Source organism: Pelobates fuscus, chromosome 3 (genome assembly GCF_036172605.1).
Source record: "Pelobates fuscus isolate aPelFus1 chromosome 3, aPelFus1.pri, whole genome shotgun sequence".
Taxonomy (NCBI): domain Eukaryota; kingdom Metazoa; phylum Chordata; class Amphibia; order Anura; family Pelobatidae; genus Pelobates; species Pelobates fuscus.
Genome location: NC_086319.1, coordinates 60,874,704 through 60,900,928, shown reverse-complemented (window position 1 = coordinate 60,900,928; position 26,225 = coordinate 60,874,704).

Below are 26,225 nucleotides of genomic sequence, written 5' to 3'. Positions count from 1 at the left end.
AGCTCTAAGGGGGGGTAGGAGAGAGCACTAAGGGATGGGGGAGAGCACTACAGGAAAGGGGATGGGGAGATCACTAAGAGACAGGGGAGATCACTAAGGGACAGTGGGGGTAGGGGAGAGCACTAAGAGACAGGAGGGGAAAGCAGTAAGAGACACGAGGGGAGAGAGGCTGAGGAAGGGGGGAAGAGAAGCATAAAAGGACTGGTAGGACTCAGCCCCTATCCTACCCCACAAACTCTCAGGGGTGTACTTGGAGCATTTGGCACCTGGGGCGGATCCTTTATTTGGCACCACCCCCCCCCCCCTCCCATTTTTTTTTTAAATGTATTTGGCACTGAGTAGTGTTTGTATATTTTTAATGTAAGCATGTTTTTGTATGGAGTATGTGTGAGTGAATGTACGGCTGTGTTTGCACGTATTGGCATTTGAATGCAAGCGTGCATTTTTCTGTAGTGTGGTTTTTGAATATGGTGGTGTGTTTTAATGTAGTGTTTGGATTCAGGTTTGTATTTGTGTGTAGTGTAGACAAAATGCTGAGATGTATGCACATATACACATATACTCACATATACACACACTGGCACACATACAGGTACACAGACACCCAGGTACACATATGCAGTTATATAGAAACACAGTCATACACAGATACAGATACAGACACACATACAGTTTAAAACACACATACAAAGAGAGACACAAAGGCACACATACAGATAGACATATACATACAGATACACAGACACACTGAAACAAACACAGACACACAAACACACAAACAGATACACATACAGATACACATGTTAAGTGTGTGTTTGCGTAGGGAATGCAGTGTGTGCGCTTGTATAGTCGATGCAGTCTGTGTAGTGTATGCAGTGTGTATAGTGTATGCAGCGTGTGTGTATAGTGCATGAAGTGTGCAGTGTGTGTATAGTGTATGCAGTGTGTGTATAGTTCATGAAGTGTGCAGGGTGTGTATAGTGTATGAAGTGTGTGTATAGTGTATGCAGATGCAGTGTGTGTATAGTGTATGCAGTGTGTGTATAGTGCATGAAGTGTGCAGTGTGTGTATAGTGTATGAAGTGTGTGTATAGTGTATGCAGATGCAGTGTGTGTATAGTGTATGCAGATGCAGTGTGTATGTTGTGTGGAATATGTGCTGCCACTTAACTGCCCGTCCTCCAACTGGTGGTCTGGTGGCACAGCATAGATGGGCAGTGAAGAGGGGCCCAGAACTCTGCATGCTCGTTTCCCATCTAGCAGCAGCAGAGTCCTCTGTTCTCGCGATCCTACTATGGCAACCCGCGGCAACGCTCTCGCGAATCGCAGAGGACCTGCTGCTGCTAGATGGGAAATCGTGTGGATACTCTCATAATTGGCCGGTCCCTTTACATAAGACACAGGGGCAGCAAAATGCCGCCCATGTGAAAGTTCGCCCCGGGCACCCCCCAAGTGAGTGGCACCCGGAGCGGACCGCCCCCGTCACCCCCCTCCCCCCCTTAGTACGCCACTGGCCCTGTGTGCCCTGCTGCCCTCAACTATTTCATTTTCCTGCAAGTCACTTCCTCCCAAAGAGAACAGAGAGCCTTGGTAGACACCAAGGAGGCAGAGAGGAGCGGGGCTGGGCCGGTGAAGCCAGGTGCTAACCTTCAACAGCCTCAGCTACCACTATGGACACCAGGGAAGTTACCCTCCAAGGTATAAAACAAGAGGTGGGTTTCAGTGTATGTGTCTGTCAGTGCATGTCTGTCAGTGTATGTCTATGTGTGTGTCAGGATGTCTGTGTGTGTGTCAAAATGTCTGTCAGTGTATGTCTGTCAGTGTATGTCTGTGTCAGTATGTCTGTGTCAGTATGTGCCAGTATATCTGTGTGCATAAGTACGTGTAAGTATGTCTTGAATCTCTATTTAGTTCTCCAACTGTGTTGGATGAAAGGCATGATTGGGGAGGCAGGGTCCAAGGGGCCCAATGTAAATATTTGCCTAGGGTCCTATTAATATTATAGACAGCCCTGCACATACACACATTATACCTGGAAAAGATGGCAACAGGATGCACTGTGGGAAGAAGGCAGGCCTTAATAGGCAGTGTTATGTTAAATAATACATTTAACATTAAGAAGGTATAACAAAAACAGATAAATAAAATGGTCATATACTGTGCTTCCAAATCCATGTATTGTTCCAAATATACAAAAAATATATAAAAATATCTGCCCACGGGGGGCGTGGCTTAGCGGCGAATGAGAGCAGTCGCCTGAGCACGGAGCTCTCCCGCCGACGGGTGCAACAGCGAGAAAATACAGCGTTTACTTACCGGCAACCGAGCCCAAAACGAAGGTACACCTTCACTACACCATGTCCACTAAAATCACCAAAAAATTCCGGCAGAAAACGCTTCAACTGCAAGTAGCAGCGTCGCCGAAGAGTGGAGCAGAGGAACAAAATGGCGCCGGCCGGCATCAATCCCCAGCCACGTGTGCAACAATGGGTGAGTCTAATCACACCACGGACGACATGCACACTCCGGTCACCAATGCCTCCATACATGACATGCTCTCTGGCTTTCAATGCTCCTTTAAAACGGACTTACAACAAGTTGCTGCAGAAATCAGGGCAGACATACATGCACTGGGTGAAAGGACAGCTCGCCTGGAGGAACAGGCAGAGGACATAATTGACGCACATAATGGTCTATCTGAAGCCCATACAGCACTCTGCGATAAAGTTCAACGCCTAGAAGCTAAAATTGCAGACCACGAAGATAGAGACCGCCGTAACAACATTCGGATTCGGGGAATACCAGAATCAATCAGCTCTCAGGAACTGTCCCAATATGTGCAAGATCTCTTTAAGGCCTATGTCCCTACTCTGACTGACAGTGAACTGATCTTGGATAGAACACACCGTCTCCCCAAGCCAAAGCACCTACCAACAACGGTACCGAGAGATGTTATTACGCGCATTCACTATTTCACCACGAAAGAGCGCATCATGCAAGCATCCAGACGCCAGACACAACCTCCTGGGCAATTCTCCCAAATTAAATTGTTTATTGATCTATCCTCTGCTACCATGATCAAAAGGCGCTCCTTTGCGCACATTACAGCGGCCCTAAGGGCAGCGGAGGTGCAATATAAATGGGGCTTCCCGACTAAACTACTGGTCAAACGTAATGGCATAGAAAACCAGATCCTTGATCCAGAATCGGGCACGAAACAGCTGCAAGATTGGAACATCCCTATACCCGATGTCCACCTCCGATCCACAGAAAACGGATCTACAATCAAACTCCACAACGAGTGGCAGAAAAGGCCGCGCTCCATGAGCTCACACAGATACCACAGGAAGGCCCAGGACACCTAACTGCCCAGGGACTGTACTGCATATATAACGGACAGGTCGTATACATAAACTGTACTCACACATATCCTTTCCTTATTATACCATGCCGGACTTATAGATTACTCGCACCTGTCGAGAGCCAACCTACGACACTTGGCAACCGTTTTTACCTTTGCTGCTGTTAAACCTGATATTCAGATTTCTTTACCCACCCCCAAGTGGCTGCAACTCAGAGCCACTAGAGAACCCGTTATAATTGACACTGCACTACCAGGGCGCAGTGAACGGAAGAATGTACATAGTTGACCTAAGGTCCAAGTGTTTTATTGATTTTTTTTTCCTTTTGCATATTATTTCTTTCAAAATCAGGCCCACGGATAATAAGTCCCATGCGCTACCACCAGCTGGCCCCATAGACAGGGGCATGACCATAACAAAAAGACACCCCAGCTACCAGAACCAGCCACAACCAAACCCACCACCTAGATGGCACTCAAAATATGCTCCCTGAATGCCAAAGGGTTAAATTCCCCTCATAAACGCCGCTTAGCCTTACGCGAAGCCAAATCACTGGGTGCCCATGTAATGCTGTACCAAGAAACCCATTTTTTATGGAGTAAACGACCGAAATTTAATTCCCCACAGTATCCCATAGATTTCCACTCCTGCTACTCCACGAAAAAGAGAGGAGTATCTATCCTCATCAGTAAAGAGGTGGCCTTCTCCTTAATACGCAAAATCGGGGATAAACAGGGACGCTATCTTATCCTACAATGCTCTTTGAATAATAATGTGTATACCATAATTAATGTCTATGGTCCTAATGTTAACCAAGGTGATTTTGTTGATGTTTTGATGGGATTGATGTCTGCTCATTCACTGGGGGAAGTAATAATAGGGGGCGACACGAACTTCTTGTTGGATAGCGAATTAGACTCCTCGGGAGGCACGAACCTGACCGCACAAACACTAAAGAACAGGTCCAAACTGACCGCGGCAATACGCAACAAATTAAATGCACACAACCTCGTAGATCCGTGGCGAATTAATCATCCCACGGAAAGAGACTATACATGCCATACCGCAGCTCATAATAGCTACTCGAGGATTGATAGATTCCTATTACACTCCTCTTCCCTTATGAAAGTTGAACATACCGATATAGGATTAATCACTTGGTCTGATCATGCCCCAATTACGTTACATTTCAGAGAACAATTCCCAAACACAGGAAAGGCTAGCTGGAGACTAAATGAACGACTACTGACAGACCCTGACATTGTCAAACAAATAGAACAGGATTTACAGTTTTATTTTAAAGAGAACAAGACTCCGGACTCTCCTCTCCCCCAAATCTGGTTGGCACACAAAGCCTTCATAAGAGGCTGTTTAATAAAGCATGCTAGCTTTGCAAAAAAAAAGAGGCTCGAAGCATACACGGCCATACTTTCCGAATTAACCGCCCTAACACACTCGAACAAACACTCTCCCACAGCAACCACTCACGCTAAACTATTATCATTACAATCACAATTACGAGATCTGGAATTAGCAAAAACGACCTTTCTCACGCACAGGCACAAACATGGCTTTTTTGCAGCAGGTAATAAAGCCGGAGCCAAGCTGGCCGCCCAATTAAAACAGAAGGCTGCTAGCTCCAAGATCGCATCCATAAAAAACCCCAAAGGTGCCACCATTCTAAACCCACAAGGAATAGTAGACGAATTTGCACACTATTATGAAAAACTTTACAACCTGAAAGATGACCAACAGACCATGCACCCCTCCAAGACAGACATTGACTCCTTCTTATCAGGCATAGACCTCCCAACACTATCTACCACAGACGCAGAACAGCTTGATAAGCCCTTCACATTAGAAGAGATCACTGCAGTGGTCTCCGCACTCCCACCACACAAATCCCCAGGCCCCGATGGTCTATCTAATATATATTATCGTACTTTCCTACCCACATTAATTCAACCTCTCCAGGCAATATTCAATCACTGCAGAGAAGAGGGAGCATTGCCTGAAGAGGTGACAATGGCACACGTATCCACGCTTCCTAAACCAGGCAAAAGCAAAGACCAATGTAAGAACTTCAGGCCTATTTCACTGCTTAATAGTGATGCCAAAATCTACGCCAAACTGTTTAGCGAACGGCTGGCACCGCTCCTACAAAAATTAGTGCATAATGACCAGTCGGGATTCGTAAGGGGTAGACAGGGCTCCGACAATTCAAGGAAGGTACTAAATATCATAGCGGGAATGGAAAAGGGGCACCTCGGAGGTCTTTTTCTGGCGTTAGACACCGAAAAGGCCTTCGATAGACTAAACTGGCAGTACATGACGGAGGTACTACGCATATATAAATTCCCCGAAGGGGCTATCAAGGGGATAATGGCGCTATACGCGAAACCCAGCGCTAGGGTCTCTCATGGAGGCTTCCTATCGCGAATATTCCACATAACAAATGGGACACGTCAAGGATGCCCATTGTCCCCTTTACTATACATACTTTCCCTAGAACCATTAGCTTGGAAGATAAGACAACACCACTCCATATCCGGCATCAAACTGAGAGACAAGGAATGTTGTCTAGCGATGTTCGCAGACGACATCTTTGTTACTATCTCACATCCTGAACGATCATTACCCCAACTGCTGGCATTACTGACCGACTTCGGTACAGTCTCTTATTACCGCCTAAACAAAGAAAAAACACAAGCCTTACCAATTAACTTATCAAACCTGGCCGTCACTGCGCTTAAAAATTCCTTTGACCTGGACTGGAGGTCGACATCCATAACGTATTTAGGAGTTAAAATCGCCACCTCTATTAGCAATATAATAAAACTCAATTACAAACCCCTCATACATATGTGCAATACAGAATTGCACAAATGGAAGAACGCAAAAATGTCATGGCTAGGCTGTGTTAATGCTTATAAGATGATGCTCCTACCGAGGTTATTGTATATATTCCGCATGCTCACAATAGAGGTCCCAACTGTAATCTTTAAAACACTGCAGGCCACTTGTAGCTCCTTCGTTTGGGGAGGCAAGAGACCCAGACTACCCCTGAGCCTTTTACAGCAGACAACAAAAAGGGGAGGAATAGGACTACCTAACATTGGACTTTATTACAAAGCCTCTCTACTCGCAACGAACATCCACCTACACGCTCAAAGAGGAACAACACAGTGGGTAGATATGGAACAAGATCAAATCCGACACACATCTCTAACTAATTACATGTGGACACCACGCTCCCTAAGAGGCCCTAAAGTAGATCTTTACCCTACCACAAAAGCATCGATCAGAGTATGGGATCTTTACATGTCCTCCCTGGGCTGGAAGAGGCTCTTCCACCCAGAAGCCCCCCTAACCGCACTTCAAGCGGTGAACCCCACAATCCCTCTAGCTAGATGGACACGGTTGGGCATATCCCAAATTCATAAAATATGTAAAGGTCACCAAATCATGGACTTCCCCGATATACAAACTAAATGGGGAATCCCAGAAAAGGATATCTTCCCCTACTTACAATTGAAACATACTATTACAGCCCACGTTCAGACTATAACGCCCACCTCAATTGCCACTACGATTGCAGCCAGATTAATACCTCACAGATGTTGGACTGCCCCAATGAAACCCAAAGCCCTCTCACTTTGTTATAAGGCATTGCTAGAACTAGCCCCACAGAAACCACTGACATGCAAACAACATTGGGAATCAGAGGGAGGAATCACATTGACTGAGGAGGAATGGCTTCTTTCCCTTAATGGGATCAGAAAGTGGACCAAGTGTTACTCACATATTGAAGCACACCGCAAATTACTTTATAGGTGGTATATGACCCCTGATAGGCTACACAAAATATATCCAGAGGTCTCATCCAAATGCTGGAGATGCGATATAGACGAAGGGACTTTGCCACACATATGGTGGAAATGTGGGGGGATACAACCGCTCTGGGGGGACGTCCAAACCCTACTAACTGAACTCGCAATTAAAAACTTCCCTATGGACATGGCATCCTGCCTGCTATTACGATTTCCTGATAACACCTGCCGGAACCATACCCAACTAGTGGGTATAATCCTCATGGCTGCCAGACACCTAATTGCCTTAAATTGGAAATCACACAAGTGCCCAAATAAACAACAACTAATAGATAAGGTCCAACAATTCTATATCTATGAGAAAATGTCCACTGAGTCCGCTAAAGCAACAGAAGAGTTTGGAGAGGTATGGGAGGTTTGGAATAGGTGGTACAGGGGAAGGAAATCTCGGGAGACATAAGAGGTACCAAATGAGGGACTGGTGCAAGGAAAGGACTTCTATACCACGACAGGAAACAACGTTTATAACAACGTTAAGGAAGAATCTCCGTGGTTGCCTGAAAATCTGTTTGTGTAAATACATTTGTTGAGTTAATTTTTCATTTTACCATATATCTTACTGAAGGAAATAACTGAAAACCACAGTGCAATAAGAATGGAATGCTAAAGTGTAAATTAAAACAGACATAGACATTGTGATACGTTACTAACCACTGTAATACCCAAACCATGCATTTCTGTATACTCAGTTATGTTTGTTATGTGAACCAACTATGTACTGGAACCATAATCTTGAAAACCTTCAATAAAAACTAAATATTAAAAAAAAAAATATCTGCCCACATACAAAAAGTGAGTTACATCAGTGGGAAAACAAGGAGCTGGCTGCACTCACCTGAACATGCTTATATGGGGTGCTGCTGGGGGCCAATAAGTACAGTAAAAATGAAAATCCAGCGCCCTCCCTTATCTACTAAACAGCTACTTTGGTGCTGACAGATTTTGCTAGTTTGATTAAAAACACCTAATCTAGGCAAAAAATAATGGGGGTTTAGTTACATTATATGATCATACATTGCATAAGCCTGCCACAACGTCAATGTAGTGAGTTACATCACACATATCTACTATATACAGCAATGTAGGATGAATGTGCAGAATCCTTAATGCATACTCATCATACTCCGCACCATTTGTTCCATTACCTTGGTTGCTAAAAATGCACTCAGGAAGTTTGACCTACTCAAGCTGCTGAATAGGAGTGAGGATAGTGTCATTTAGTGGCACATAGCAGAAATGTATATGGCCAGAATAAAGCTCTGAAGAGTAATTTGTTTTTCTGCAGGGTGAGCACCAGTGCTGGAGCAAGTGAGTTGGTAAGTGTGGTTTTATAGGTTAAATTTAGTTTTGTATTGGTTTGTAAGGCAGAATGAACTCTAGCCTATGAATACGTGCTGCTGTAACAGAAGTGGTCAATACTAGAAGGAAATGCTATCACGGTAAAACAATCTTGGCAATAGATTTACATGATGTTAAAGGAAATGTAGTCTATCTTCCTGAAACCCTGAATGAACCAAATAGCATTTTACATGAGGTTTACAATAACTGTAACCATAGAAGCATTACATTGAACAGAACTTTTTTTTAATTTTAATAGGTCATGGTATGAGTCTGGAAAAACACGAGATACACAGTCAAAACAGATATTAATGTAGAAATGTATCTTTCCTGAACCTGATGGGGGCATTTTACAAGAACATTCTGTGTATATATATATATATATATCCTTCCAGCAGAGATGCCAGAAAACGAATACTGAAGGCACATGTAAATACTGCTAGAGAAATATATAAGAATTTGTAGAGTGGAATTGGTTAAGTGTGTATAAATCCTCTCAATGAGTCAATTGATTTGTTTCTGTATGTATCTCATTTATATTTAATGTTTATATTTTGCCTTAATTAATTATTGAGTCAAGACATGGAAACCCATAGTTGCCTGTGCTAGGAGCATGGCCGTCATCTAAACATGTAACGTCATCTAGGCATGTAAGCCGCCAGTACTTTTTTAAGGGGCCAGGTCGATCAGTGGAATCTGTATGGACTTAATGGACCTCAATAACTGCACCTCTTATTTCCTGAAAGGCAGTATATGGAGGAAGTGATGTCAGATCCCTTCCTCTCAGCACTCGTGGAAGCCATGCAGAATAGGGGAAGAGGAGCCTTCAGCCCATAATCCAGAGCCCTGTGCTACCCAGATCAGCACTGGACCCTAGGGAAACCACCCTCTAGCTGCTAAATAATAATTAAAAAGGGGGTGGCTAAATAAAACAATTTAAATGTGTGTACATAGTTTGTGTATCTATAGTAATATATATGTATGTAGTTGAGTGTGTTTAATAATGTATGTGTGTGTAGCTGTGTGTGTACTTGTGTTTGTGTGTATGGTAGTATATATGTGTAATAGTGGTTGTAGTGCGTGTAGCAGTGTATGTGTATTTGTGTAGCACAATGTGAGTTTGTGTGTATTTGTAGCAATGTATATGAGCAGCATAGTGTGTGTAGCAGGGTGTGTGTGCTTATCATGTGCTTGTGTATGTGCATGTTTAACAGATTGTTTGTTTACTATTGTGTGAGGCAGTGTGTATCTGTGTGTGTCTGACACTGTGTACTGAGTTGAATGCCTGTATCTGTATCTGTATCTGTGTATGTGTGTATCCATGTGTGTATCCCATGAGAGTGTCTGAAATGCATATATGTATGTGTCTGTGAGTGTGTATCTCTCTGGGAGTGTGTGTTGGAATACCTCTGTGAGTGTGTGTCTCAGTGTGGGTTACATGAGGCCACAAGAATTATGATGGCAGCACTGGATAGACAATATTTATTTATTAGTGGGTGCCTACTTTTTGTTTATATTGGCATTATGAGAATGTTTGCTCCTTTACGTCATTTAATATCCTCATACCCATTGCTTGTAAATTTCCTTATTCTTCCTTATTCTTTGTGACTCTACGTGTTGTGCATATTGCTTTCATATTGTTTTATAATAGTGCATACACTATAGAAATTAATTAAATAACCTTAATACTAATAGAATATGTTATTATGATTTCAGATTTACAGATTGGGTTATATTGATAAATCCACCTGAAGGGACACCTTAAGCACTATGACATCCTATGCTTATTGAATAGGTAATAGTGTCTCAGGTCCCCTGTCACCATATCACTGCACACACTGTGGTTCAAAGCTTTATAAAAATCTCAGCAGCTATAGGACTGTCCCTAATGTGTCTAAAAGGGACGAATTAATTGCCTTATTAATGGACTTATTTGTTAAAAATGTGTCCCCGTCATGCATATGGTGTTCATTCACTGTTTGTGCTCCTACCTCTCCTTGAACCACAAATGTTTGCATGAAAAGTTATCAGCACAGTGTAACGCTATTATATAGCGTTTTTTGTATATCTAAAAACAACTTGCAAGATCTGCAGACCTATTGTCTGAAGCCTTTGCAAGCCCTCCCATTCAAACCCCACGCAGACTTTCCGTGGCTCTCCAATTACAGACTTTCCAATGCACCTCAATGAGAAGTCTTTGCAAGGCAGATGATCTGAGCAATTACCAGCCTTTTGAGTTTACCTCCAATGTGATAAACAACCAAGAAGTGACATGACCGGTTGTCTGATTGATTTAACAAGAATAACTTATCAATGTGACAATTTCTATTGACATCTGCTTTTTTGTCAAATGAAAAAAGAGGAAACACTCATCAAACACAATAGACTTCAGCAAGCTGAAGTACCTTAATGGTCTAAAGTGACCCTTTAAGGAATTTTAATGATAAAAATCTTTTCTTAATTTTTTTATGGATTATTTATTATCATTCCAGCCTGGTGCAGACAGCATTTAGTTTATAGAATGAAGATACACTCCGTACTATATAATGTGTATGCATGTGAACATCATGCATCTGGTATGTCTTGAGGGAACACTGTCTGTAGCATTCCATAACATGTATCTGTATCTAGAATAACAGATGTCTTGATGGAAAACAGCCACAACATTTACATAACAAATATAACACAAATTTGTGTAATCATGTAAATATATGCTATATAAATAGCATAAACTTGGGGCAGCAAGGGTGCATTAAGGAAACTGGCCTTGGGGCAGAAACTGGCCTTGGTGCAGTACAAAACTAGCCTTGGGGCAGCAAATTTGGTCCTGAGCATATTGTCAAATTGTGCTAAAAGAGTTATTGTGGGATGTTGCTAGGGCACTTCTTGTACCATAACCACTATAGTGCTTAGTGTGCTTTGAGTACTACTTTGACCATTGGCTACAAAATGTTGTTAGCACAGTGGTGCAATTAAATAGTTATGCTTGTTACAAAGGAAACATCTATTAAAGGGACAATGGTGTATAGAGAGTAAGTGGGCTCCCTGGCTCTCACTCTTTCACTCGGAAAGAGTCTCACTGTTTCACTCGAATACATCATCACAAAGCTATGCTTTCTCTTGGCTTTTCTTGGTAGGCCTAGTAAAGACAAGACATGGCAAGTGCCTTTAGCACATCATGTTGAGACCTTTAGGACTATATGGAGACATTATAGACTTTATAAGTTTAGATTATCAGTCAGAAGTGATCAGGTTCAGACCCACACACTGACAGACGCACACTCACTGACAGATGCACACTCACTGACAGACGCATACACTCATTGACAGACGCATACACTCATTGACAGACACACACTCTCATATACAATGACATATATACACACTATTACTTGGACACACACTGACAGACGCGCACACACTGACAGGCGAACACTCTCACTGACAGACGCACACACTCACTGTCAGACGCACGCACTCACTGACAGACGCACGCACTCACTGACAGATGCACGCACTCACTGACCGACACATACACACTCACTCACTCCTCCCTTAGTGGTCTCTCCCCCACCCCCTTCCCTCCCTTAGTGGTCTCTCCTTACCCCACACCCTTAGTGGTCTCTCCCTTAGTGGTCTCTCCTCACCCCCCCCCCCTCTGTTAGAAGTCTCTCCTCACCTCCCCCTCACCCTTAGTGGTCTCTCCTCACCCCCATCCCACCCTTAGTGGTCTCTCCTCACACCCCCCTCTCTCCCTTAGTGGTCTCTCCTCAGCCCCCACCACTACCTTAGTGGTCTCTCCTCCATCCCCTTCCTCTCACTTGGTGGTCTCTCCTCCACCCCTTCCCTTCCTTAGTGGTCTCTCCTCACCCCCTACCCTTAGTGGTCTCTCCTCACACCCCCTCCCTCTCTTAGTGGTCTCTCCTCACCCCCCACCCTTAGTGGTCTCTCCTCAGCCCCCAACACTACCCTAGTGGTCTCTCCTCCACCCCCTCCCTCTCCCTTGGTGGTCTCTTCTCCACCCCTTCCCTTCCTTAGTGGTCTCCCCTCACCCCCTACCCTTAGTGGTTTATCCTCACCCCCTCCCTCTCTTAGTGGTCTCTCCTCACCCCCCACTCTTAGTGGTCTCTCTTCAACCCCCCTCCCATAGTGGTCTTTTCTCCACCCCATTTCCCTAGCTTAGTGGTCTCTCCTCACCCCCATCCCTCCATTAGTGGTCTCTCCTCAGCCCATCCCTCCCTTAGTGGTCTCTCCTCAGCCCCTCCCTCCCTTAGTGGTCTCTCCTCAGCCCCCACCACTACCCGCATGGTCTCTCCTCAACCCCCTCCCTCTCCATTGGTGGTCTCTCCTCCACCCCTTCCCTTCCTTAGTGGTCTCTCCTCAACCCCCACCCTTAGTGGTCTCTCCTCAACCCCCACCCTTAGTGGTCTCTCCTCAACCCCCTCCCTCTCTTAGTGGTCTCTCCTCACCCCCCACCCTTAGTGGTCTCTCTTCAACCCCCCCTCCCATTGTGGTCTCTCCTCCACCCCCCTCCCTAGCTTAGTGGTCTCTCCTCACCCCCACCCTAAGTGGTCTCTCCTCACCCCCATCCCTCCCTTAGTGGTCTCTCCTAACCCCCCTCCCCCCCTCCCTTAGTCGTTTCTCCTCTGTTGTAGCATGGACGAGCTTCGATCTGGTCTGTGGTACAGGAGCTTCTGTTTCCTGAGTGAGCACTTTTTGTCAGTCTGGCAAGGTACAGGAAACGGATGCTCCTGTACCGCGGACCGGAGCTCGACCACGCTACACTGAGGGACTGGCAGGAGGGAGCGCTGTGCGATACCTCTTTTTTGGCACGCCTGGGCCTGTGCGCCCTCATGGACGCACTGGCCTGGGCAGTGCTGCAGCCGTCTGAGGCCCTCTATAGAGCACTCAGGCGGCTGCTGCATTTGCGGGGCTGGTGCTCCTGGCGGCGCCCCTTCCTAAGGGGCATGCTAGGTGACTGCCTAAGTCGCCTATAGGAAGCGCTGGCCCTGGGAGAAAGATAACTTTAAATAGTATATATTATTAATATTGGCCACATTTCAAAGTACTGAATAAAAGTAATTCATTCAAACTGCCACAGACTTTATGGAAGAGTTTTACCGAGTTACAGTTAAGTTACATATTTACAGTAACAATTTTTGTAGCTCTAATTAATGTTACCTGTGCTCAATAAACTCATTATACTGAAATATATATTCTGTGTAGTTTTTTTTGCAATGCTTATTGTTCCCAGAAATATAAATGTATGCTAACCGATATCAATCAAGAATATAAATTTTATGGAGAATGAGAGAGAGAATCCCCACGATGCATTTAATGAGATTACATATTGTTAGGGACACTTGCTCTTTAACTCAAATAGCAGAAAAGCTAATCATGTGGATGATTCAATAGATAAAGCATGCAGATGTATTCAAAAGGTTTATTATTCGACCAAATAATAATAGCAAAGTATTCAACAAGAAATACACATTCGGATTTCCAAGTATACCCTGTGGATTTGACTTATGCCCAACATCCTGTTACCCAATTTTATGGTACTCATTTTATCTACATTGGAAGGATGAAGAACTGCATCAACTGCACTTGGAATGGAACCTGCGACCCAAGGCATGAACAGATTCTATTGACGGAATCTACTGCCCACTGAGCTATCTAAAACGTGTAACATATGCAATATTTACATGGTATGTGTAATGATTAGTAGTTCAAGCAACTAAAAATTAACAGATTTTCTGGGATTTTCTTGCTCTAGAGTATGAGAATAACATTCATACTCTCTTGGTGAAGACCTTTGTATTTTGAAAAACAAAAAACCAACAACTACAACAACAAAAACATGGCCATGCACATGTAAGAAAGGTCACAGATACTAAAATACTCTAAGCACATTGGTGCTCTTAAGGACCCCCTGAAATGCAAAATACTTTAAGCATCCAGATGTATACCAATGTATCGAAGAGCACTTAAAAGAACACTCCAAGCACCATGACAACAACAGAGTTGTCATGACAGGAGTGTCCATGCACTGACTCTCTGAAGGCTGCAGTGGAAGTGGGGGCAACAGCAGACAACATGTAAGAAGTCAAATCATTCTAAAATGTTTAATTACTTATACTAGTTTAGGGGTCAAGGTACTCTTGACACCATACCCACTACAACAGTATTCCATTAATGATGGCCCTAGAACTCTGCAAAATTCTGCCCTTCGTATCTATTTTGGCCTTCTTTGTCCAGACATTAGCTCATGTGGGGACACCAGATATAGTTGATTGACTGTTTATCCCTGCTTCATAGAATACAGGAGCCTCAGACCTAGCAGGGTGCTATGGCAAAGAACCATTAGCCTTGGGTAACCTTGTCCCAAAATTAACTTTTGACTGCTAATAGTCTTATACTGTAATATCAGCACAGGTAAATGAACACATACGTATGCGCTAAAAACAGAAGAAAAAAAAACACCCCACCAATAAAAAATAAATTAAAAAGATTTTATTTTAAACCAAACATGAATATATATGTATACACTTATTCTGTAAGGCTCAAAAGCAATGTGCAACTATAATACTTGTGTATTGATTTTTATATATTTTTAACATTCTTGATTTTTGATTAAACAGGTATTTGTATATAACCTGTGATGATTTTACAAGCACAGTCTTCCAAGGTAAACTGTAATAACAGAACTTTAAATGGTGAGAGTATTTATTAAAAACGTAATTATACTCAAAGTATAGTCATTAAATTCAAATTAATCCACACGGTGTGGTTTTTCCAAATTCTTTTACAGGTTGTCACATGTTGTGACTTATATAAAATTGTACAAATGTTTTATTTAAAAGGTGTATAAATACCTCCTTAAAAGCATGTAATGTAGTCTAGTGAAGGAATAGTTTATTTGGTTTCTTCTGTATTTCAAGTAAATTGCTTACAGGGTTATTAAATAACGTGAGGATTTTGGGGTATTCAACTTGAATTTAAAAATGATTTCAAATTTAAGGTCAAAGCAGTCAAATTGGAAAAATTATCTACTAAATTAACTTTGAATTTACCTTGAATTCCTAACAAGTCTCACTTTAGTAAATAACCTTGTCAGTAGCTCTGTTTATATACAGTGTTATTACAGTTAGAATTTAAAGTGAATTCAAAGAAAATGTCAAAGGGACAATATAGTCACCAAAACCACTTTAGCTTTAATGAAGCAGTTTTAGTGTATAGATCATGTCCATGCAGTCTTATTGCTTAATTATCTGCCATTTAGGAGTTAAATCGATGTTTCTGTTTATGCAGCCCTAGCCATACCTCCCCTGGAAAAATAGTTTAATTTTTAATAAGATTTAGCTTACTTTCAAAGTTTTAATATCCTGCTCTGTAAATTGAACTTTAGTCACACACAGGAATCTCCTGCATGGTCTAGCAAGCTATTAACATAGCAGAGAAACAGAGATAAGTAATTCTAAATTAGACAGAATTTGCAGTAAAGAAAGTATGAACATTAGATGACTCTTTACAGGAAGTGTTTAGGAAGACTGTGTAAGTCATCTGCAGGGAGGTGTGACAAGGGCTGTATAAACAAAGTGATTTAACTCCTAAATGGCAGAGAACTGAGCAGTAAGACTGCAGGGGCATGATCTAGACACCAAAACTGCTTCATTAAGCTAACGTTGTTTTTGTGACTATAGTGTCCCTTTAAATGTAAGGTCAAAATAGCCTAACAATTCTATTTAACTACTTTGGACTTAAATTTTAAATTAACTTTAAATTCTCACTTTAGTGAATAACACTGATAGAATTACTCGCTGAGCTAGGAATTGTAGAGAATTGCAAAAGAAAATGCATTTTTTAAGCCAAAGTATCTGAAATGTGCAAATGTATTTTTCGAGATGGGCTACTTTTGCATGAAATTTCAAATTTCAACACCAATTCCTTACAAATTCTGGTTTAGTAAATAGCTTGACTTTTTTTTATTTTGTGAGAATTTATCAGCTGTTAAATATTCTTTGATATTTCCCACAAACCACTTATTTGATTAATGTAACTCTAGAACATGTTCAGAACCCTGCATAGCCAAACCAATTACACGCAATTTAATTGTTATGGTGCGTGTCTGAGATATTGTGCGTAGCTGGATTTTAATTCACTTTATCTTGCCCTAGGTTACAGCTAATAACTCACTTACTGCTATTGGGAATGATACAGAGCAGATGTTAGATATAAAGCTGGCAAGCATTGGGCATGAACATTATGCTCGAAAACAATGGATTAGACTAAGGTAATCTTTTGTTCACTCATACATTGTATGCCACAGGTCAAGAAAATAAACAGTATGAAAATAACTTTGACAGTTAGTGTTCACATTATTGGATGTATATTAAATAAAGAGCTGGGCATTTTTTTTACTTTTTATTTTTTTATTTTTTTTAATATAGAGAAATATTTTGCAGTCAACCAGTAGTCATGTGAATGAAAGATGGAATATTTTCCTTGATCAAGCTAATTTTTTCCCCATAATAATGTAATATTTCACAATAACCATCAAAATTCCTCTTTTACCATTATGGTGGTATGAAGAACGACACGAGTTTCAACAAAATAGTTTAATTATCATAAAGGGACACTAAAGTCACCAAAACAACTTTAGCTTATCGAAGCACTTTATGAGTATAGATGATGTCTCAGCAGTCTCACTTCTCAATTAGCTGCAATTTAGAAATAAAATCACAGTCCTAGTCCCACCTTCCTGCATGTGACTTACACAGCCTTCTTAAACACTTCCTGTAAAAAGTTATTTAGAAATTAACTTCTGCACTGTTAATAGCTTGCTAGATCCTGCAGGAGGCTCCTGAATATAATTGAAATTCAATTTACAGAACAGAAGATAAAAACGTGTTTTCTTGATACTATAGATTTCCCCTCTGTCAAAGGTCCCCCCCCCATGCTTTCGAAGGAGGTCCAATGCCAATGTGTCTCGGAGCTGGCTTGGGTCTGCCTTCTCTCCTCTCCTACAGACGTCAGCCGGCAGGGGAGAAGAAATGTGCATTTGCGGCAATGGCCGTACTCGCATTAGGATTTCTCCATAGAAAGCATTATTCAATGCTTTACTATCTGAATTCCGGTGATGCTGGAAGTCCTTATGTATAGCTTGAAGACATCCAGCACTGGTTAGGCAACCAAAAGTTGCATAACGATCCAGAAGTCCCTCTAGTGGCTTCCACTAGAGGTGGAGTTAACCCATAAAGGTAATAATTGCAGTTAATAAAAAAACAAAAAAAAACTGCAATAATTACCTTTGCAGGGTTAAGGGTGCTCGGACACTGCACCCAGACCACTTCAATGTGCTGAAGTGGTCTGGGTGCCTATAGTGTCCGTTTCAGGATCCTTTCTAAAAGAAGTATTTGTTAGTAAAAAAAACAAAAAAACATGAAAGCATAAACTCAAATATAGAAAACAATTTGGAAATGATGCATAAAAGAGCATTGTATGTATAATTGTGAATTATTCAAAAAGTCTACATAGTGTGAAAATGTTTTAATACAATACGAGCAAAAAAGTATTCTCACAGATTCCAAAAAGGATAAGAGCCAAGAAAGCATTTGAACAGCAGAAATAAATAAAATAACAAAAAAGAAACAACCATTTTTTTTCCATTTGTGACTGTTTTTAATTGTATCATTATTTTGAATAAACATAAAGTCTTTTCATTGATAGCCTATTTAATTGGAACAACATGATCACTAGTTTGTACTGTTTGACAATAATCAATAACTTTCAGATTGTTGAACGTTTTAGTTATTTCATTTTAGAGCTTACTGAGAGATTGCTAAGTAGATTTTTATTTTAATTCTATTCTTTTTTTTTTACTTTTGTACATGAGAATATGGCCCTACTCTTCAATAGTACTGATAGAGTATACATAATATCAGAAGTTGAGCCATCATCTTGTTTCATCTTTTAAATGGCACATTCTAGTTACAGTTGTCAACTCTTTCTTCCGCAAGTAACTTATTGGGCCAAGAATCTGTGGATCTCTTTGCCCACTCTTTATTTTCCAATCTCGCAGCCCATACAGCAAGGAGGAAGAAGGTTTCTCTGCATTGCTTCTTTGCTTTAATTTTAACCTTGCAGTCTTGCACAAGATAAGAATAAGACCATTGACCAGCTTCTTCAAAACTCTGACATCTCAATGTTTATTGAAGACTTCATAGCAGTTACAATACATTATTGCATTGGTTTGTGTGACGAAGTGCCCTTCGCCACTTTGTCCTGGAGAGGCCTGCTTGCCTGCCTCCTCCCCTGCGACTATGGTCCTGGACTATATTGCACTGTAAACCCTGTATTCAGGCATATGGACTTGTATTAGACTGTCTTTTTCCCTTTATCTATGCTGTAGGTTTGGACTGCTAATATAACCTAACAGCCAGGGGATTTAGGCGAATATATTGCATGAGAATGACATTACTGGAGAATACAGCCGTTCGCATGATTTCATGCGAATTCTTTGTGCTCTGAATAGGTGGCCGCCATTTCGGGACTTTTCCACGTGTTCGCGGCCATCTTGCGTGCGAACAGCGGTGTTTGCCTGTGAACGCATGGAACTGAAATCGGCAGCGCAAACAGGCGAATACCGCTAAGACCTCCAGACATCCAGAACTTCGCACGGAAACTACCGAACGACCGGCCGTTCGGTAGTTATACTTAACTTAGTATGGGGATTCTAGCGACCACAAAGATGCGAATGGATGGCAGGAATTTCGTGTGTTTTACCGTGCGAACGGAGACCGACCGCAAGGCCAAAACTCATGGAACTATTTTCGGCTAGTTGGTCTGTGCGGTCGGTCAAAACTTTGGAGCCCTGTATCTCCCGAACCATCCATCCGAATGGGCTGATTTTTGGACAGACTGTTCCCCTGAACAAGGGCTATTTGGGGATACCAGATTTAAAGCTGTACCCCCTGTTTTTGGGGTACATCCAGAACTTGGGCAAAATAATGTATGTTTTAATTGGGTTATGTGCTTATCTGAGGGGAGGAGACGTGGGGGTGTTACCATGCATGTGATTGGTCAATTTCATCCTCCCCCTGGGAGTGTCCTGTATGTACCTGATCCTAATAAAAAGCAGGCTGGGTGTTCCAGTCCTCAGACCTCTTCTGACCCTCAATACGTAGCCGTGTCTCGTTATTGGAGGGAACTGCTATATCACACTGGGGATTGCTATGCGCTGCATATTCCCCGGAGCTCTTAATCACTTAGCTCTTTTAAGAGCTTGTTCCGGATACGCTCTCCAGGAGGAGAGATCTTCCCCACACGTTCCTGAATGCTGAAGGTTCATTCCAGGGTGGACGGAAGACGGCGCGGCTCCAGTTAAGCTACGGCGGTTGTGGAGCCTGCGGTGGTTGTGGTGTCGTCTGCAGTGCTTGGAGTCCTCTGAGAGCGCTAGGAGCATCCATCAACGGAGGGTACTCGGTCGGGGTACACGGAGCTCCGTTACATTGGTGGCAGCGGTGGGATGGCGTCCTAGTGCGAGGAGAAGCAGCTCAGAGACACGGGTAACGTTTGGAGTTACAATTGAGGGCAACGCTAGCCATTGGGCAGCGCCCCTAGCTACAACAGGATGGCTTCCCTAGTGCGAGGAACAGCATCCTGGGAACACCAAGCAAAACTGGACTATTGGTATAGTCACGTACAGTTTGACGCTATGCTGAAGCGGCGGTTGGCTATCTACGGGCCCCTCCTAACAGAGGAAGTTGTACCGATAGTGAGGAGAGAACTGGCGGAGTATCTGCAGATGGAAGCAGAATATCGGGCAGTGAGGGCAAAGTATTCCGTCCCTGCGCCCCAACAACAGCGTGAGTTACAGGGGGCCGAAGGTGCCGTCCTTCCCCCCCAGCAGCAGTGTGTCCTACAGAGAGCAGAGACAGTTGGTCCCTCTCTACAGCAACAGGACCATGGTAAGGGAGTGGAGACAGGCGGTCTCCCTCTCCAGCGGCAGTGTGTACCCCAGGGGGCCGAAGGTGCCGTCCTTCCCCCCCAGCAGCCGTGTGTCCTACAGAGAGCAGAGACAGTTGGTCCCTCTCTACAGCAACAGGACCATGGTAAGGGAGTGGAGACAGGCGGTCTCCCTCTCCAGCGGCAGCCTGTGTTTCCAGGAGAGGAGCACAGCACCCCCTCTCCCCAGCGGCAGCTTCCCCCAACAAGGGGAGACACCAATCCTTCAGACGGCGCAGATGGGACCGTGGTCTCTGTGCCTGACCTACAGGGATGCTGGACAGCCCTTCCAGATCCCCAACTACCCTCACCGGGACACCCAGAGGAGGGGGTAAGTACAAATTCCCCTCCCCAGCTAACTCCTAGCGTGGCACCAGGGTTAACGGAGGCGATGCTAACCCCTCCTGACGTCCATGTTCCCTTGACTACTGAGCCGGACTATGGTCTCAGTACCCCAGCGGAAGAGCCGGCAGCTGGACAGAGCGCAGTCGGCCTCTGCCCTACCTTTGTCCCTGGTCCAGAGCCTGATGTCCTGCAGGCTACCCCAGCGGAAGAGCTGGCAGCTGGACAGAGCGCAGTCGGCCTCTGCCCTACCTTTGTCCCTGATCCAGAGCCTGATGTCCTGCAGGCTACCCCAGCAGAAGAGCTGGCATCTGGGCAGAGTGCAGTTGGCCTCTGCCCTTCAAGTACCCTCGGCATGTGGCCTCATTACCACAGCAAAATACCCAGGTGCAGTAATTGTGTCTTGTGGGTGGGTCACCCTTGTACCTGTTTGTTGTGGGTGGGCTACTCTGGCATTTGTTTATTGTGGGTTGGTGGATCGACTAACGGAGGCACTGACCGACAGAAGGTCAGGTGCCTGGTTAGTCTTCCCCCCAAAGGGGAGATGTGTGACGAAGTGCCCTTCGCCACTTTGTCCTGGAGAGGCCTGCTTGCCTGCCTCCTCCCCTGCGACTATGGTCCTGGACTATATTGCACTGTAAACCCTGTATTCAGGCATATGGACTTGTATTAGACTGTCTTTTTCCCTTTATCTATGCTGTAGGTTTGGACTGCTAATATAACCTAACAGCCAGGGGATTTAGGCGAATATATTGCATGAGAATGACATTACTGGAGAATACAGCCGTTCGCATGATTTCATGCGAATTCTTTGTGCTCTGAATAGGTGGCCGCCATTTCGGGACTTTTCCACGTGTTCGCGGCCATCTTGCGTGCGAACAGCGGTGTTTGCCTGTGAACGCATGGAACTGAAATCGGCAGCGCAAACAGGCGAATACCGCTAAGACCTCCAGACATCCAGAACTTCGCACGGAAACTACCGAACGACCGGCCGTTCGGTAGTTATACTTAACTTAGTATGGGGATTCTAGCGACCACAAAGATGCGAATGGATGGCAGGAATTTCGTGTGTTTTACCGTGCGAACGGAGACCGACCGCAAGGCCAAAACTCATGGAACTATTTTCGGCTAGTTGGTCTGTGCGGTCGGTCAAAACTTTGGAGCCCTGTATCTCCCGAACCATCCATCCGAATGGGCTGATTTTTGGACAGACTGTTCCCCTGAACAAGGGCTATTTGGGGATACCAGATTTAAAGCTGTACCCCCTGTTTTTGGGGTACATCCAGAACTTGGGCAAAATAATGTATGTTTTAATTGGGTTATGTGCTTATCTGAGGGGAGGAGACGTGGGGGTGTTACCATGCATGTGATTGGTCAATTTCATCCTCCCCCTGGGAGTGTCCTGTATGTACCTGATCCTAATAAAAAGCAGGCTGGGTGTTCCAGTCCTCAGACCTCTTCTGACCCTCAATACGTAGCCGTGTCTCGTTATTGGAGGGAACTGCTATATCACACTGGGGATTGCTATGCGCTGCATATTCCCCGGAGCTCTTAATCACTTAGCTCTTTTAAGAGCTTGTTCCGGATACGCTCTCCAGGAGGAGAGATCTTCCCCACACGTTCCTGAATGCTGAAGGTTCATTCCAGGGTGGACGGAAGACGGCGCGGCTCCAGTTAAGCTACGGCGGTTGTGGAGCCTGCGGTGGTTGTGGTGTCGTCTGCAGTGCTTGGAGTCCTCTGAGAGCGCTAGGAGCATCCATCAACGGAGGGTACTCGGTCGGGGTACACGGAGCTCCGTTACAGTTTGCCATATATCTACATTTCCTTCCTCACTTTATACTGATTCGCATACAAGATTTTAAAGGAACCAAAAGTGCAGGTTATTAAGGTTTATCTAACTGTAGCTATGTTGATCACTCAACGTCAATCAATCTGACAGGTTAAAACCTTAAAAAAAGTATGATCAAAAGTATTTGGTGAGACTGTATGAATATGTATAATCCCATATATTTAACAGTGAACTTTCAGATGATGTCACATTTTAAGGGCTTGAAATAGTCAATGACAATTCTGTTTTTTTTCCGTTAGCTGTTACGGACTATAAATGTGTCTCCCTGCTGTCTATAATCACTTACACTGTCTATATCTTTGTATGTTAAATTCTTTATTTCTCCAAATGTGTCTATCCTCTCACTGCCCATGCTTATATTTATAAATCTTACCAAGGGTGTGTTTTAAGATTGCTCTACCTTCTGGGAAACCAGTGACATATCTGTTGATATTGACATAGAATTCTAATTGGCCCCAGGCTAATTTTTACTGGATAGCAAGTACCAATGTGTGTTTACAGTGTGTATACAGCTGTGTGTATCGGAGTACTAAATGGCAATCTCTATTAACAGAATGAAACCTGTTCTGATGTAAACAAACTGCAGTTTGTGTTTTATATTCACACGCGTTTCAATATTTTAAAAAAAGTATATTTTAAGCTACTCCAAAAATTTAATATCAATTTTATTAATCTAGTGGAACTCTTCCGTCTTGGTAAAAAAAAAAAAAATTTAAGTGCCTGATTCATGGATACAGTTCTGTTTCTGGAGAGCGGATTTTTTTTTTTTTATATATTAAAGCCAACCGTTAATGTATTTTAATGGAGGTTTCTTCAGTCATCCATTGAATGAACAGTTAGATAATCTGGCAGACGGTGAACATAAAAAACATATGTTTCTTTTCAATTTCAGTTGCAATAATAACAGAGGTTTACTGGACTTCACTGATTGTGATATCTTGACAATACAGTCGCATAAATACTCATCACATCCACTGTTCCAATAAATACAATGAGGCTTATTTATTAAGGCAGAATACCAATATCTATCTGTGAGCATGCATCAAATCTAATTTGCTGTTGCACAGAACTTATTCCAAGTGGTTACTGAGCAGATTTTCATGATTTCCTTTTTTTCAAAATAAGAATTCATATACAAAAGAAATGATCACTTTTCACAAGAGGTCCAATACAAATGTTAAAGTATAAAGTACAACAGAAGGGTAATCAGCACTATTAACAAAAAAAAAAAGTATGAGCAAATTGGAGTGGAGCTATATACCAACTGAAAAAAAATACAATCAGCACAAATTTTGTTTTACGAAAAATGGGCAATTCCACAATGCTCTATATGGCACTAGACACTTTGCTGATGTCCGATATATGATACATTTTAGCCGGTGGTGCTTTTTGTAATTATCCCCGCAGTCGACCCCTGTTCGCATGTTATATAAGTCGAATATTTGTGATGAAAGTTGCGAGGTGAATTGTTAGATTAGCACTAACCTAAGAAGATTCACTTGCCATTGGCAGGTGACCCTTAATCTTTAATGGCAAAAAAAATAATTAAGGTTCTATAAGGATACCAATTTATCGCCTGGACTATATCATCTACCTATCACTTTCTTTCACCAAAATAACAGTACTCTAACAAAAAAAGATTTTGATTGCAAAATATGTACCTTATCGTTTTGATCATAAAAAGGCCCAAACCGTCATCATAATTAAGATACATAATTTGGCCTAAAATGTCCGTTGGAACTTGATCAATCTTTAGGTACTACTGCAGTCAGATGGAACCTTTCATTCTAAAGCGAGTCAAGAGGATTATCATTGGATTTAACCTTATTATCTAACACAGTACATACAAGAAATACTTGTTGCTGTTAAACCTATCTGACTATTTTTAGATTATTACTAGATATTCTTTTTTTTTTATATTCTTTATTTTTGTTGTGCAGGTAGGTACATGTCATTGACAAATGCCACAACAGCGTGTATATACAGTCATATAGGCTTAACAATGGCATGAGTGTGTGCACATTTTTAAGTATTAATAGATTCAATAAAACATTTAACATTGGCAGAGAGTAGCTGCATGATAGTTTAGTATGTGTGTGGGTTAGGTTTGCTTTGCAGGAGACTGCTGCAGTATATATACATATTTGCCTGAAAAACAGGGTTGGAGGTTCAAGTGTAAGAGCGGCAGACATGAAGACTGTTAATTAATTAGAATAGGTAAGTAACAAAATGAGCTAGTTAGGTGAGGGTCTGATGCTGGGTTGCCGCTGGGTACTTAAATTTACGGTGACCGGGGATAGCCCTCATGATACTAGGGACGAGTGGTGCTAAATAACATGTTATACAATGCATTTGTGCAGGCCGACGGACTTGAAGGCTAATTGCCGGTTTCGATGAGTAATTCAAGGCCATGTGTCGGGCAAACAGGTCGGTAAGGGTAAGCTGGGGAGTAAATGGAGTGCAGCCATAGCCTGAGGCGGCTTAGCTGCTGCCTATTAAAAGTGACCCAGCATGTCAGCGGTATTAGGCGTATCAAAAGTTAGAAAAACATACTAAATTAAATTAACAACAGGCCGATTTAGACATAGTTAGGCATACTGTGCTTACTGTAGTATGGTTCAGGCTAGTACAAGTCGCTTGTTCAACATGACATGCTAGGGTATCTAGGCGTGTTACGACTATGAGGCATTTCCCTGTTTGGCTGTCCTATGGCTTAGGTGTAAACCTATTATGTAAAGTCATGGTAGGTAACGCCAGTGAGATTGCGCAGTGCCAGTCTCTGGCGAAGCGCTTACGAACATAGTTGCCTAAAGCAAGAGAGATAATAACACATAACAGAGTAAAAATCTAGACACAGGCTAAACATGCTGTGTGTAACTACCAACAGGCAGGTCTAAGCAACGTAAAATAAGTTATATTGGTCACAGTTCAATACAGATGCAGCGAGATGGGTATCTGGACTGTAGGTTGTTGTCAGCGGTGACAATCTCCCATCAGGTGCAAACTGTAGAGGCAGGAGCCCAAGACCACACGCCATTTGAGTTAACCCACCGGGTGTACAGTTCTGTCTATCGTGGCGGTGGCCTTTAAAACGTGCTGTTCTCTACGGTACATCCGGGTTGTCAGCTGTCAAGAAGGTCTATGAGCTGTTATGTGGGGCGGTAATGATTGCTGACTTTGCGGATCTCGGGTGCTGTTCCAGATAGGTGGGTGCCGGTGGCATTCTCGCTCTGCTCGTCTCTAGCGTATCCAACGACCCGGATATTGGGCCCGAGTAAGCCCAGCTTCGGTAAGGTTGCTTGCCAGGAAAACAGCGGTATGATAACGAGGTGTAAAAGAAAAGTCCCAAGTAGCAAATAAAAATAAGAGTGAAATATATAGCGGGAGCTGCTGAGGGTCACAGCTGTGGTGCGTCCTAAGGGAGTAGGGCGCTGCTGG